Below are 13531 nucleotides of genomic sequence, written 5' to 3'. Positions count from 1 at the left end.
AAAAAGCTTTTAATTGGATATACAGTTTTGCTCACAACTGTTCTGACATTCCCACAATTCTTTCAGCACAAAGAACTGAACTCTACTTCATAAACGTTATCCTACACAAAAGAGAAAGCTATTACTTTGCACATTCCTATTTACCCCATGAAGAAATGGAATAGCTTCAAAATGAAGCCAGGCAGTGTGTCCTACGAGAGGGAGTATTTTCTGGGACCACAATGAGTTGAATAGATGAGTCAGGAAATTAGCCACCTACTCTTGCTGCTGAGCTTGAATCTTTTAAAAATCTCATTTAATTAGCTTGCTGGCAGGGCTCAATCTTACACACAATGTCCAAGATTCCTTGTGGCACCTTCCCAAGAGAGAATCTCTTGGAAGAGCTGTGGAAATGCTTACACCAGCTCTGCCCAAACCTTTCTGGGTTTGTAAGGGCAATCCAGGCCTGAGGCCGGGTTAAATGCAGTGCCTCCTTAGATGAGCCTTCTTATGACAATACAAGAAGAACATGCCAGACACCATGTGGATAGCAAGGGGAGAAGATGCAATCTGATTTCTTAAACCTCTGATTTTATCAGGAGATTTGGTCACTTTCGCCTTTGTCATACTTTAATTCCACTCATCTCATAGTGGCTAGTTCCAATGCTCCACTTGGGGCTTGGGATTCCTACTCTATATACTTTCTTCCTACCTGATTTATTAGCTAGAGGAAAATCTACTTTGTCTTACAAATTGACAATAAGGGATATAAGCCCATATAACCTATGCTCAAATAAATGAACACAAATACACACACACAAAGACACACACACACAAATTATCTCCAGGTGAGAGCAGTGGATAATTGAGAAATGCTATTGAATCATTGGAGATATCTAGAATATAGTTTTATCAGTCAAACAGCAAGGGTCATGGGGTAAATGAATGATGAGGTAGCAATATAGACTGCACTTCTGAGAAGCTGGTGATAAGGGAAGGAGAGAGGAAAAACAATAGCTATAGGGTATAAAGCCCAAATGTAATAACCATACTTGGAGATTACAGATAATGACTATCTCCCCCATCAGTATCTCAATGTGTTGACTTTTAAAAGATGTTTTATCTCATTTTTTTCTACTGCTAGTTTTTCAACTGCCCATTTTCCCAATGTTCTTGCAGTCGCTTCTGTCTTCAGAGTGATTTAGTGACAGTCTCTTCCCCAGAATCTCCATTAGCAGCTCTCTGACCCATATATTCCTGGTGTTTCACAAGGAATTTAAATTTCAAATAGTATTTTAATGGAACAACTCTCAGCAACCTGGCACGAGATCTGGCTGGGTCTATGGACAATACCACACAATAGACCCCAACCCTGTTGTTCTAAGTCTTGTCAAAATGCTAGCTCTCCCTGGAGAGTGCTCTCTGTGGTGTTCTGTGAAAATCAGTGTGTATGTATGACACTTGTGCCCTACATGCGGAGAATCAAAAATGTCTCAGGCTTGTGCAGCTGAATCATGTCAGTCCTGACAGGTAGAAAACCCTGGTATCTCATAAACAAGGTAGCATTTTTCCATTTCCAAAAGTGATTATTGGGAAAATGTGTTTTATTTTTCACAGAGGGAGAGTGGAGGAGGAAATTGTCCTGTAACTTTTCTCACTTTTCTGAAATATTGTACATGGTGAGATTTCACGGTGAGGCTTCTAAAAGAGTTGTGGTATCCTGCTACAGGCTGGAATACTGGAATTATCTTCAGCCTAAACCTTCTCAGTGAAGACTTAGCATCAAAATCAGTGCATAGATTGGTTTTGCTAGTCAGCCTCTCCAATTATACTCTAGAAATTATCCCCTAGAAATACAACTGGAAAGCCTACCCTTCTGAAATAGATTAGAGGAACAATGCCAGATCTAGAAGGCTAATCATTAGATGTCACTTTGTTGAGTTCATTCTAAAATAGAAGTTATATAAAACATCATGAATGATTTAAACCTAAAGCATTGCAATTTTATTTTGGCCATTAATATGATTTACCATTTTGGTACAAAGTTAGTAGTGGAGAAAATACTATATGCAAGCACACTATTGCAGCCCTCCTCACCAGGGATCCCTGGGAGAAACAACCCCTAATACCCCAAGGCAACAGTTCTAAAATATGGTCCAGGGAACTCTGGGGTTTCTGAGCCTTATCCTGGAAGATCCACATGGTTAAAACCATTTCAGAATGATTTTAAAATGTTACTTGCATTTTTTATGTTGATGCTTTTATCTTTGTGCACTAGAATTTTCCAGGGCTATATGATGTGTGATAGTGCACTTGAATGAAGAAGGAGATATGAGACTCTGGCTGTCTTCCATTACCTCACACATTAAAGAGGTTTGTAAAAATGTAAAACAATGTCGCTCTTCTTGGTAAATTTCTTTTATGTTTTGGAAATAATTTATTTTCTTTTTGTAAAATATGTTATTTAATATATAAATGATTTATGATTGTTATTTCAAATAAAACAATAAAATCTGTTTAAAATTTTAAAGATCTAATATGGTAAATACTGATCATATAACCCACATAAACAAAAACTCCTTCTGTGTCTTTCCTAACTTTGAAAAGTTGCAAGGGGGTTGTGACATCAAAAAGCTTGAGAACCATTGTCCTAAGGCATTTGTTGTATGTAACGAATTAACTTATATCCTATGCCATCAAGAAGGATACTAGCTAAGCATAGTCATTGGAAGATATAAAAAAATGGACCCTCAAATAATTTTCTGTAGAGCTTAATTCTCCTTTTGGAGTCCTGTAAGAAAGGCTCCCTCAATCTTAATATCTTTTGCCATATTAACTCTACCAGCATATTTCTGGAATCATATTTCTGTCATTAGCATTTGTATCTGTTTAAGTCCTTTCTTAGAATGTAAGACAGAGATCTGTAGACAGATTTTTTCCCTTCAATATATAGATGCATAGTAAAAACATTGACAATCACATACCCTTTCCCCGACTTCAAACATGGCTGAAAGATGTTCCAAAATAATCTACTTCCTCTTTTGCTTAAAAACCACAAGTACAGTCCTTAGTAGTCACTGAGAGTATAAAAAGGTCATCAGAAGATCATGAGGTTTGACACATTAATATATAAAGATTGGAAAATGAGAAACCTGAGAATAAATCTGGAGTTGGGGGGATTTTTCCAGATCTCTTATTTGGGAACTTATGAGATAATAGCTGTTGGCACATTAGCTAGTGCTTTAAAATTTTTCCCTAAGTTACCTGCAACAGGAATATTCTAAATTTAACATGAGCTCAGAACATAAACATTTAACAAAAACCCAATTTTCTCACCAATGGGATTTAACGAGCCATGGAGCAGTTTGATGGGGAATCTGAAGTATGCCCAATATCTGAGTGAAGATGACTCATCCTGTGTACAAGCATCTCCAATCAGGGTTATTACTTACACATTTTGCCATTTTAAAAACGAATGTGGTAGACAAGGGTTCACTTACGAATCATAAAACAAAGTCAGAGAAAAGCTCAGTGGAGCCAAAAGCAGCCAAAGTTTGGATGGATCACCAAGAAATCAATATTTGGAGGTAAAAAAATATCACTATGACCCATTAAGTGTAATAACTGTAAGGAAAGAGCCAATTGTATTTGTCATGATCGTGGTGCACATAAAATAAGTGGGCTTCACAAACAAATTTTTCAGATGTTTTCGCAGATGTATTACACTGGCATTTCCCAACCTGTGGATTAAGAATCAGAGGGACATTACAGAAAATTTTCAAAGCGAAGGGTGAATACCCCTGATTTCTAAGCAGACTGGCAAAGCTGCTAAGGGTGAATCAGAGTAATATTGAGAGAAATAAATACTGGACCTGTGTGACAGAAAGAGGAAAAACAGACAGGGAGAGAGGAATTGTGTGAATTCACTCATTCTTGTCATCGCTCTGCATGGTAGGCTAAAAAATGCCCCTTACCCCTCTTAAAGATGCCTAGCAGCTGTTATATTACATGCAAAAGGGATGTTGCAGATGTAATTAAGTTTACCTTAAAACAAACAGATTATGTTGGATTATTTGGATGGCTCCAACGTAATCGCATGAGCCCCAAAAAGCAGATGAATTTGTTTGGAGTCAGAGGAGATGCAGCTGAGGAGAAGGCAGAAGAGAGACTGAAAAAAAAAGGGAAGTCAGGAAGTTTCCAAGTGTGAGAAAGATTTCATGCATTATTGCTAATCAAGCTGTAGGAGCTCTCTTTCAAGGGCCAGAGAGAGACCACTGGAGCCAAAGGTGTCCCCAGCTTTCAGCCAGCAAGGAAACAGAGACCTCAGTCCTACACTATAAGGACTTGATTTCTGCCAACAACCTGAATATGCCTGGAAGTGGATTCTTTCTAGAGCTTCTCAATAAAAGCCCAGGTAGTCAACATCTTGATTTTGGCATTGTGAGACTCAGAGTAGAGAACCCAGTTGAGCTAACCTGGACTACTGACCTACAGAACTGTGAGATTAGAATTTTGTGTTTTTTTAAACTGAAATGTTTGTGGTGATTTTTTATAGCAGCCCTAACAAAGAAATACATTCTGCTTCCCTCTCACAAGAGGAACTACAAAATGATGGGTGAGCTAATCTCCCAGGCATTTGACTTTTTAATACTTGAGTTACTGAGTAGCGATATGGCCAGAATGAGCCATCATAAAAGCATAGTCCTCCCTACTCCTACCACACCTGACAAAAAAGAAGCCACTTAGACAAATTCATGTTTTAGATCATGCTTCGCAAGGAAAAACCTGGACTAATGAAAAGGCTGTGGGTTTGAGTATACATGTGCCTATGCGGCCCTCTGTGCTGATTAATTATCCATCTGTGTCACCTAAGTGCAATTGTTGCACACAGCAGATCATTTATTTACTCTGAATATATATATTTTTTATAGCTTGTCAAATCACTTTGTTTTCCATTGTTTATCCTGTCTGCATTACACTGTTGAGCCCAGTCGCTTAGGAAGAATTGGTGCTGAGATAGGAATGATGAAGTACAAACCAGGATGGAAGGTTAGCATAACTGAGCAAGCCAAGTTTGAGGAGAGCAAGCCAAAAGCCACAAAGTGACTCTGTGTTAAAAGCAAGCAGTAGCCATTAATTTTTATAAACTTGTTTGTATTTTATAAATTTTCTACAATAAACATGTATTAGCTTTAGAATTAGAAAGGATAAAATGCCATTTTAAGAACTGGCAAAACTTACTGAGATAAAGCATGGACTTGGAATCTCTTTCCATGGCCCAAGGTGCCATATGTGAAGACCCCTCCCCTCCCCACCCATTTTCAGGACTTCCTCCCTGGGCTTCGACTGCTGAGCCCTCTGTGTGACATGGCCCTTTCCATAGACCCTTCCTGTCTCTCTGAGTGCTCTCTTCCTTTGTGTTGGGAAGAATAGTCTCTCCTAGTTTCCTGCAACACTTTTAGCTTCTCTTTCTCTCTCTCCTTTGTAAACCCGTCCTTTTAATACAGATGCTGCCCAGGAATACCACCTCAATTCTCTTCTCACTCTACCAACTATCCCTGAGCAATCTCATCCACACCCATTAATCTCAATCACCAGCCCATCCCTTCTTCTCTATCAGCTACAGCCTCCCATATTCAGCCAGTTCCTAGATAATTCCACCTGCGTTCTCCTAAAACACTTACTAAGCACCAAATGTCTGCCTGACACTGGGCATGGATATTTTACACATCCTCCACTGTTTAACCAGCCCCAGTCAATCTGCTGCTCTTGTTCTTGAATTACAGGTCTCAATGAATGTCATCATCACCAACTCAGAAGCTTTTTATTTATGTTAAAAAATGTTGTGATTATCTTATTTGCAAAGGAAAAATCTCTGGCTCTAGAGGATATAATATTGAGAGGCGAGCTACACTTTGCAGTTCAGTAATTTATAAGGTCAGTCAAGGAAAGCAAAAGAAACCAGTTCCAGAAGTGAGATACTGCAGCATGAACTAGCTTTGTCATACCCAAAATTTTAACTCTCTATAGTAACTCTTTCTGGACTGGAAAAATAAGAATGCAGAGGTTCAGTTGCAGATAAGTGCACTTTCTTATATCAAAGCAACATTTTAAAAAAAACCAACCCTTCTAAAGCGGCCTGCAAGTATTGTAACTTTCCTTTGAATTGGTCCTTCAGATAAAAAGTTGAGCATCACTGTTACTGTCTGTTCACCTATATATTATTCATCGATGCTTTTGATAGTTTCTGGCAAGCAGGAGGCATTTAAATCTGTTCATTGAATGAGTGAATGAATGAGTGAATGAAACTTGAGGGTCACATGCCATGTAACTAACTCCTTGAGGATCAGACCAGCTCCGGCTTCTCTTATATTATTCCATTGTTATTAGTCACTTCTTTGCCCACTCATAGACCTGATACCACTAACTATAAAAAGCTGTCTCCATTTCAGCTCAAAATAATAAATTGAACAACACAATGTTTTTTTTTAATCTGTAGTACCCAGGTAAAAGGTCAGTCATTGTTATTTCTTGGCTGTGTTCTGGAAGGAGGGAAACCACTTTTCAAGGAATCTTAAGCTAAGGGGCCCCCGTGAGGAGGTTTCGTAGAGCAAGGAGACCCAATCCTAGTCTGGACTACTAATGAATGCTGCCCTTGCTCCCTAGGCATCTTACCCTTAAGGAGGCACTCACTTTCTGAGTGGTGCAAGTGCTGATTCTGCACTTGCATGACACTGAAAGTTGTCCCACTGCCCTGTGGTTTTGACCCCAGTCATCCAAGCTGAGCTCTATAGGGAGCTAGGCAGCCTCTTGTCCAAGAAAATACTCTCTAAGAAATTTCCAAATGCAATTTGCCACAAAGCTCAATATCTTCTTTAAGACATAAATGGAATGTATGGGCTGGATACTGACTTTCAAAACATCTGTCCTGCATGTCTATCTTTGAGCATTGCTGAGAATGAACTGCTTTCATTTAAATAGGGCCATTCTGTTCCCCCAAAACAGCAAGCCAGAGAGATCTGTCAGCCACAGCTGTTTCCCAGCTGTCTCTGGAGCAGTTGCATTGCTTCAAACAGATTTTCAGTGTTTTCTTGAAATCTCATCCTCAGGACACCTGGAGTCTCGTTGTATTCACTTTCAATATCCTGAAGCATTTATAATAATTGGTTGTTATCTATTATCTTCTTCAATTCTATTCTGTATTGCTGACTTTCCATAGTTGAGCTTCCAATTTTTGAAGTGAAGCCTTTGTGCCGAGATTTCGCTATTCATAACTCTGTCCCAAAGTAGAAATAATGGTGGAGAACTTGACTATGATGTCAGACTAATCTGTGTTTTTATCCCAGATGTGATACAAACAAACTTGGTGATCTTGAGCCAGTTATTTAACCTCACAAAGCTTTCAGTAAGCTTCATCGGTAAAATGAAGATAAAAATATTCCTTCTCTCATAGGTTTTTAGAGAATGATTAAGTGGGATAATTTATGTAAAGTCTCTGGTGAATAGTAGCTCAACTAATGGCAACTGCTATTACTGTTATTATGCATGTCATCAAAACCATCAGTGTTTGTTATAAAATGATTGACAGCTTCTACCTGTGTGTTTTCCCTTTGATACTCAAAAGTGACTTCCAGAGGGAAAAACAGATATTATCAAGCAGAAAAGTGATGAAACTCTTCTCTGCCTCCCTCCCCCTCTCACAAATTACCCCTTAAAATTTTGCATTTGGAAAGAACACTAAATTCTTATACACTGTGCACTTATTTTCTCTTTCTGAGTCTCAGGGTCCCCATCTAAAAATGAGGTTGAGCGAGATTGTCTTTAAGGTCCTTCTAAAGCTAAAATTCTGTGGCTCTCAAACCCAAACTCCAGTTATAGGCTCCAGATGTGGAGTGTCAATATTTTCCTAATTTTTCAATCGGCACTCACATGCACGACTGGGATTAGAGGTTGCAAATCAGTAAGCGCAAATAGTATCAAGGACAAATGATCATGAGTTTGACTTCTCTGCATGACTGACCCCCAAGATTATCGAGCCAGGAAACCCCCGAAGAATGTCTGAGCCCAGGCAGATCTTGGTGATGTTAAACAGGTCATGCTGCCTATGGACCTGGATGGGAATGAAAACCCCTACTCTAGGGCCATCTCTTTATAGGAGAGAAATATGGTTCATGGTTCTTCCAACTCACATTGTACATTCTTCAATAAGGGAAAATATTGTCTTGGGGTGAGGAGGATTCCCAGAAACCTCCTTCTACCAGAGTGGTACATGGGTCCAAGAGGTCTTTCCTCTGTGCTTATAAAGCTGTCTGGACTACCTCCGGTTTACTTTTTAAACTTACCACCATTTTATCAACATCCCCCTTTAGACTGGAGAATCTTAAGGGCAGGATCTGTGTCTGGTTTATTACTCCCCTCCCTCTCTTACTCCTATAGCACCTAGTACATAGCAGGTGCTGAATAAATGTTTGCTCAATGAAATAAATACTAAAATGAGAACTTGACTATTGGTTTTATTTCATTGGTTTTAGTGCTAAGCCTGATAGGCACATCATTGTCTAATATGGAATACTGATAATGCTTTGTCTCCCCTCTCTGCCACTTATGAGCCTTGTAAACTGAAATAAACCACTTAAATTTAAAACCTCAGTTTTTAGAATGGAGATAATTGACTGGCTGTAGTGATAATCATATTAGATGACAGCTGTATGCATACTTAGGTAATGGTTGTTATCACAAGATAACACACTTTCCAGGTACGAAAATTCATATGGAGTTTTTAATTTGCTGCCAATTTGTAGCTTTGAGTTGCTTCTAAATACGGACTCAAGTGCACTATGTTTTGATGGATAGAAATAAGAATGTCACTGATTTTAAACCTGGCTTCAAGCTAGCTAAAGTCAATAATATATTTTGATCACATAGATGTTAGTGTCTTGCCAAAAAACACAGTCTAGTTATATACAGAAATAGAAATCCTGAGTTTTGGAGTACTCTTTCATTGACTTACTATAAAATTTTGAGAAAATCCAAAAATTTCTCTGCTCCTCAATTATTTCACGTAAGAAATGGATTCTCTCTACCCAAGAAAATTATACGAAAATAACTGAAATGCTGTATGCAGAAGCTATTTGAGTTATTTGAAAGAGATGCATAATATAAATTCAATCTGTTATTTTTATTTCTGAGTAAATTCACTCAAGAATAGAATCTGGGTTTATATGACGGTGTTTTATAAACCTGGATTTATATACAGGCTTTAAATTGAGATGCTATTCCAGGATGCTTAACATGGAATTGGATAGACACATAGAAAAAAACATAGTCAAGTACTATTAAACAACACTGTGTGTAGATTTGAAACACAGATTGCATAGTGAAAATGGCTGGTCTGTCTACAGTGTCTAGAAGCCTTCTGCTTTCAATGGGAAGTATGCTGGTCTAATATTCTCTGACTTCTTCAGAGTTGTAATTCCTTCCCTCATCCCCCCTCCCCCTACCGCCATGCTGGCCCCCAAATCGGAATTCAGTGAAAGCATATGAAAAGTCCCTGAATGTTCCCTCACTGCTTCCCTTCTCCCATAGCAATATTAGTACAACACTGCTCTACTAAAAGTAGAATCATTCACATTTCTCTACAGATAACTGGGCAAATGATTCAAGGACATGAACTTTATACTGTGTGAGTGTTTCTTTTTTCAGAATATGGGCATAAAATCATCTCAATCTCTTCATATGCTGCTTAGCAGATAGTAAATGAATGTCGTCTTTGTTCTATAAGCCAAGACTGATACTGAAGAAACTGCTTTGTAAATTATGTACTTCTTATTTCTTGTCTGTGAATAAAAAGTTATTCAGTTATCTCTTGAATTCCTATATAGAATGTGGATAACACTAGTGATGAAAAACCACAAACTTAGTTTAGTACAAAACTATAAAATACAGAGGCAGAGGGGGCAAGACATGAAAAAGAACAATATAGATGACTTTAAAAGGAAGAAACAATCCAAACAAATGAAAATAATGAAGACCATAATTAAATATTGAAAAACAACACTGGAGATAGAGTGTGATCAAAGGGACTGAAGGAAAACCAAACTAAAAAATAAAAGTTCTCCTGATTACAACATTAGTAATCATTTCTTTCATGTTAAAACAAAACAAAACACAACAAAACAAAACAAAAAACAACTAAATTCTAAACAGAGGGTTTAATGACAAATGAAAAAAAAATATGAGAGACAGCCCAATTAAGTCACCCTTACTGGAGAGGCTTTTCTCCAAAAATAACAGTTTTGCTTTTAATTATAGGTTCTTGGGTCTGTTAATCAGCTATCTTCCTCAAAGCTAAGCTCAATGCAAATAACAGAGAAGGATTCAAGAAAATGCCCTGTTTAATTAAAAAGAATTTAATTAAAAATATTTTCATACACATGACCAATCACCATTATTTATGCAGATGTTCCCTCATGCTTCTTTGGAAAGGCTTTTTCTTTTCCTCCCCCCAGTCCTTTAATATGCTTTTCTGCAAAAACTACTGTGAAATGAGAATCACTATGATTGGTGGTTAATATCTATTTTTATCAAAACAGCAGTGTAGCTTGCACATCACCCGTGCAGCTGTAACCATAGTAACCTCAAATAGAAAGGGTCTTCCGATTATCAACATGATCAAAGGTAAGATAGTTCATGTGCTTCTAAAATAGTTACACTGCAGCAAACTTTAAAAGATGAAGATGGCTTTTTCCCTTTACAACTTAAATGTTAAATGAAAACAATAACTTGCGAGTATGGTGTATAAAAATGCCTTTCATTTTGGAAGATTCTTATTTAAAGTGTTAAAAGTATAAAAAAAGTAAACTCAGTGCTACACATTTGTCCAGTGCTTCTATCTGATTATGCCAAGGAGACAATAATAATCATCTTGCCAAATTGGAGAATTTATTACAAGTAACACTTGGGCTCCCTACAGGATGAGAAGCCATATTTTGTGTCCATGTACTCAGAATATGGCTATGGGCAATGATGAGTGTAGACACACATTACGTGAGATAAGCTATAGTCAGTGACTCAGGGTATGAACTGGCAGTCAGCATATGAAGAGAGAGAGCCTTTAATTAGAAAAATAATGGAACTGGTTTGAAAAAGCAGTGAAATACTAACCCAAACACAAACCCGAATTTAGCTTTGAAACTTGTGATTGAGATAGAATGGGATGGAGTAGAATGGGTGAACAGAAAATAAAAGGCTAGAACACCCATGCTCAATTATTCTATCAGGGGAACTATGATTTATATAATACAGAAGCTATTATACAAGCTTTTATACTACATTTTGTGATGTCTGATATGACTATGAGAGCAACATCAGAAAGCATAGGAAAACAATTCTGGATTTTAAATATTTAAATATATAGCAGATATTATAAACAGTAGAGGATCAACATGAGGATAAATATCATTTAATTAATTTTTCCTTTTAAGCTCTTTACATTTATGACTTGCCATGGAAGTGGGTGGATAAGTAAAGAAAAATCATGAGAAAATTACTTCATCATGGCTACTTAGGAAAAAATGAATATCTGACAATTTTATGTTCAAATTGTGAATAAGAATGTTATAATAGTGTTATCTAAAAAGCCAATAAATTTCCTTGGGAGAACTCATTTTTAGTAATATTTTATTTATTAATACTTACCAATTTACAAATAATTTTCTATATAGCATTTCATTTTATCTTACAGCAATTCTGTGAAAAGCCGAAGGTACTTTCTGTTTTGTTTTATTTTTACAGCATCTATTTTAAGGACATAGACAGTGAGGTTCAGAGAAGTTAAAGCACTAATATGTGGTGTTCCGTTTATCCATGACACCAATCTTGCCTTAATGAACAGACACTTTCAATACCTAGGATAATTTGGTAACCGGAAAGTTCTATCCTGACCTCATTTTTAGGTAACTCTCCTACCCCATCACATGCCTATTTTATTTTTAGTGGCAATTCCTCTTGAGATTGAAAGTTTATGATCCATTCTTAACTGTGATCCTTTTATTCAGAGAATTCCCTAGCAGCTCTCTTAGGTGCTTTTAATCCACAAATCTAGGAGCTGGTGACATAGTCCCCAGTGCCCTAGCTCACACTTCCCTTTGAGTCCAATTTGCCCCAGAATTAGAGCGACACCTAGCTGTAATTCTAGGTAGCACATGCTGGGAAAGCTGGAATATGGAAACCACCAAGAGACAGACCACCAAGAGACAGCAGGGCTGGTAGCATCTCAGGGATGAGGACACTATCTCCCAGGTGGAAGTCTTGGAGATTTTATAGCAACACTTTCTACACTTCTGCTGTATCCTGGTAACTAGGACTTTTGCAGTTCACATTCTCTTAAGTGGGAAACATATGATGGGGGAAATTTATCTTTATTATGATTATGCTAAAATGTAAGATGTGCCACCCCTGAAATTCCATACACATCCTACAAGTACCTGAACTGATATTTATCTCAGCCTAAAGACATCAGTACTGAGCCTATTTCACTTTCTATAATTCATTACGTTTACTCAGAAATGCAAATATTTCACTCATCAATTTTTATATTCATCAGGTCTCTGGACTAGCACCATTAGCTTCAACTGAATACCTGTTAGAAATGCAGTTTTGAACCCCACCCCAGATCTACTAAATCAGAATCTCTAGGTGTAACTAAGTAATCGGCATTTTAACAAACTCTCCAGGTGAGTTTTATGTATGCTTAATTTGGAGAACCACTAACATAGAGCAGGAAGTGACTTCAGAAATCATCTAATTCCTCTAAAAATATATCAGAAAATTAAAATTACAAAGGTTAAGTGGCCACCTGACTTACACAGTAACTTAGCAAGAACTAAGCTGGACCTCAGATTTCCCAACTCTCAATAAAAAAATAGCATGGTGCTACGACACTTACCAAGAAGAGGCTGTTTGGACTCAGCATTAGCAAAGCAATGACTTTGACTTTGTATTTACATTCCTCTTGGCTTCTAATTTTAATAAATGAATTATTATCCATGCATTTAATTTAGGCTCCAGACAAAATAATGCCAGAATAAATTTTCTAAATTCAATTCACATGAGCCAGTAGTCTCCTTCTGAAAGCCAACACCCAATGCTCAGGGCATCATCAAGCACTTCGGATTCTTAGGACATTTTAGCTCCCTGAGCAAGTCAAGATGTGTGACTTACATGTAATATATGAAGTCACTGATATTTTTTTTAACTTCATGGCATGAACAGTATCATACTGAGTTTGAAGATTTTCCTTTAAGATCCTCTCATTAGACTTCATAATGTTTACTAACATGATATTAAAAAATGACTGCTTCATTTTCTTATTTCTATGAAATTTTGAACTTTTCTTTTTTACGTACATAGATGTGCTTCCATATAAATGCATAAATGTCATCACATTGTATATACTCTTTGTTCATTTATTTGCTTTGTTTTAATAGTCTTTTTTTCCTTTTCCTTTTTGACATCTCTCATTTCCCCATAATTCCTTTTCCTTGCATATCGT

At 37.2% G+C, this 13531-nt stretch overlaps 1 protein-coding gene across 1 annotated transcript in view; it reads right to left on the bottom strand.

Moving 5' to 3' along the window:
- Nucleotides 1-13531, bottom strand: part of SLC9A9 (solute carrier family 9 member A9) — a 514150-nt gene that overhangs the window by 349130 nt on the left and 151489 nt on the right. The window lies entirely within an intron of this gene.

The sequence above is a fragment of the Pteropus vampyrus genome, unplaced genomic scaffold, assembly GCF_000151845.1.
Source record: "Pteropus vampyrus isolate Shadow unplaced genomic scaffold, Pvam_2.0 Scaffold97, whole genome shotgun sequence".
Taxonomy (NCBI): domain Eukaryota; kingdom Metazoa; phylum Chordata; class Mammalia; order Chiroptera; family Pteropodidae; genus Pteropus; species Pteropus vampyrus.
The sequence above is the reverse complement of the archived record's forward strand: the minus strand, read 5'-3'. Positions and strand labels throughout refer to the sequence as shown.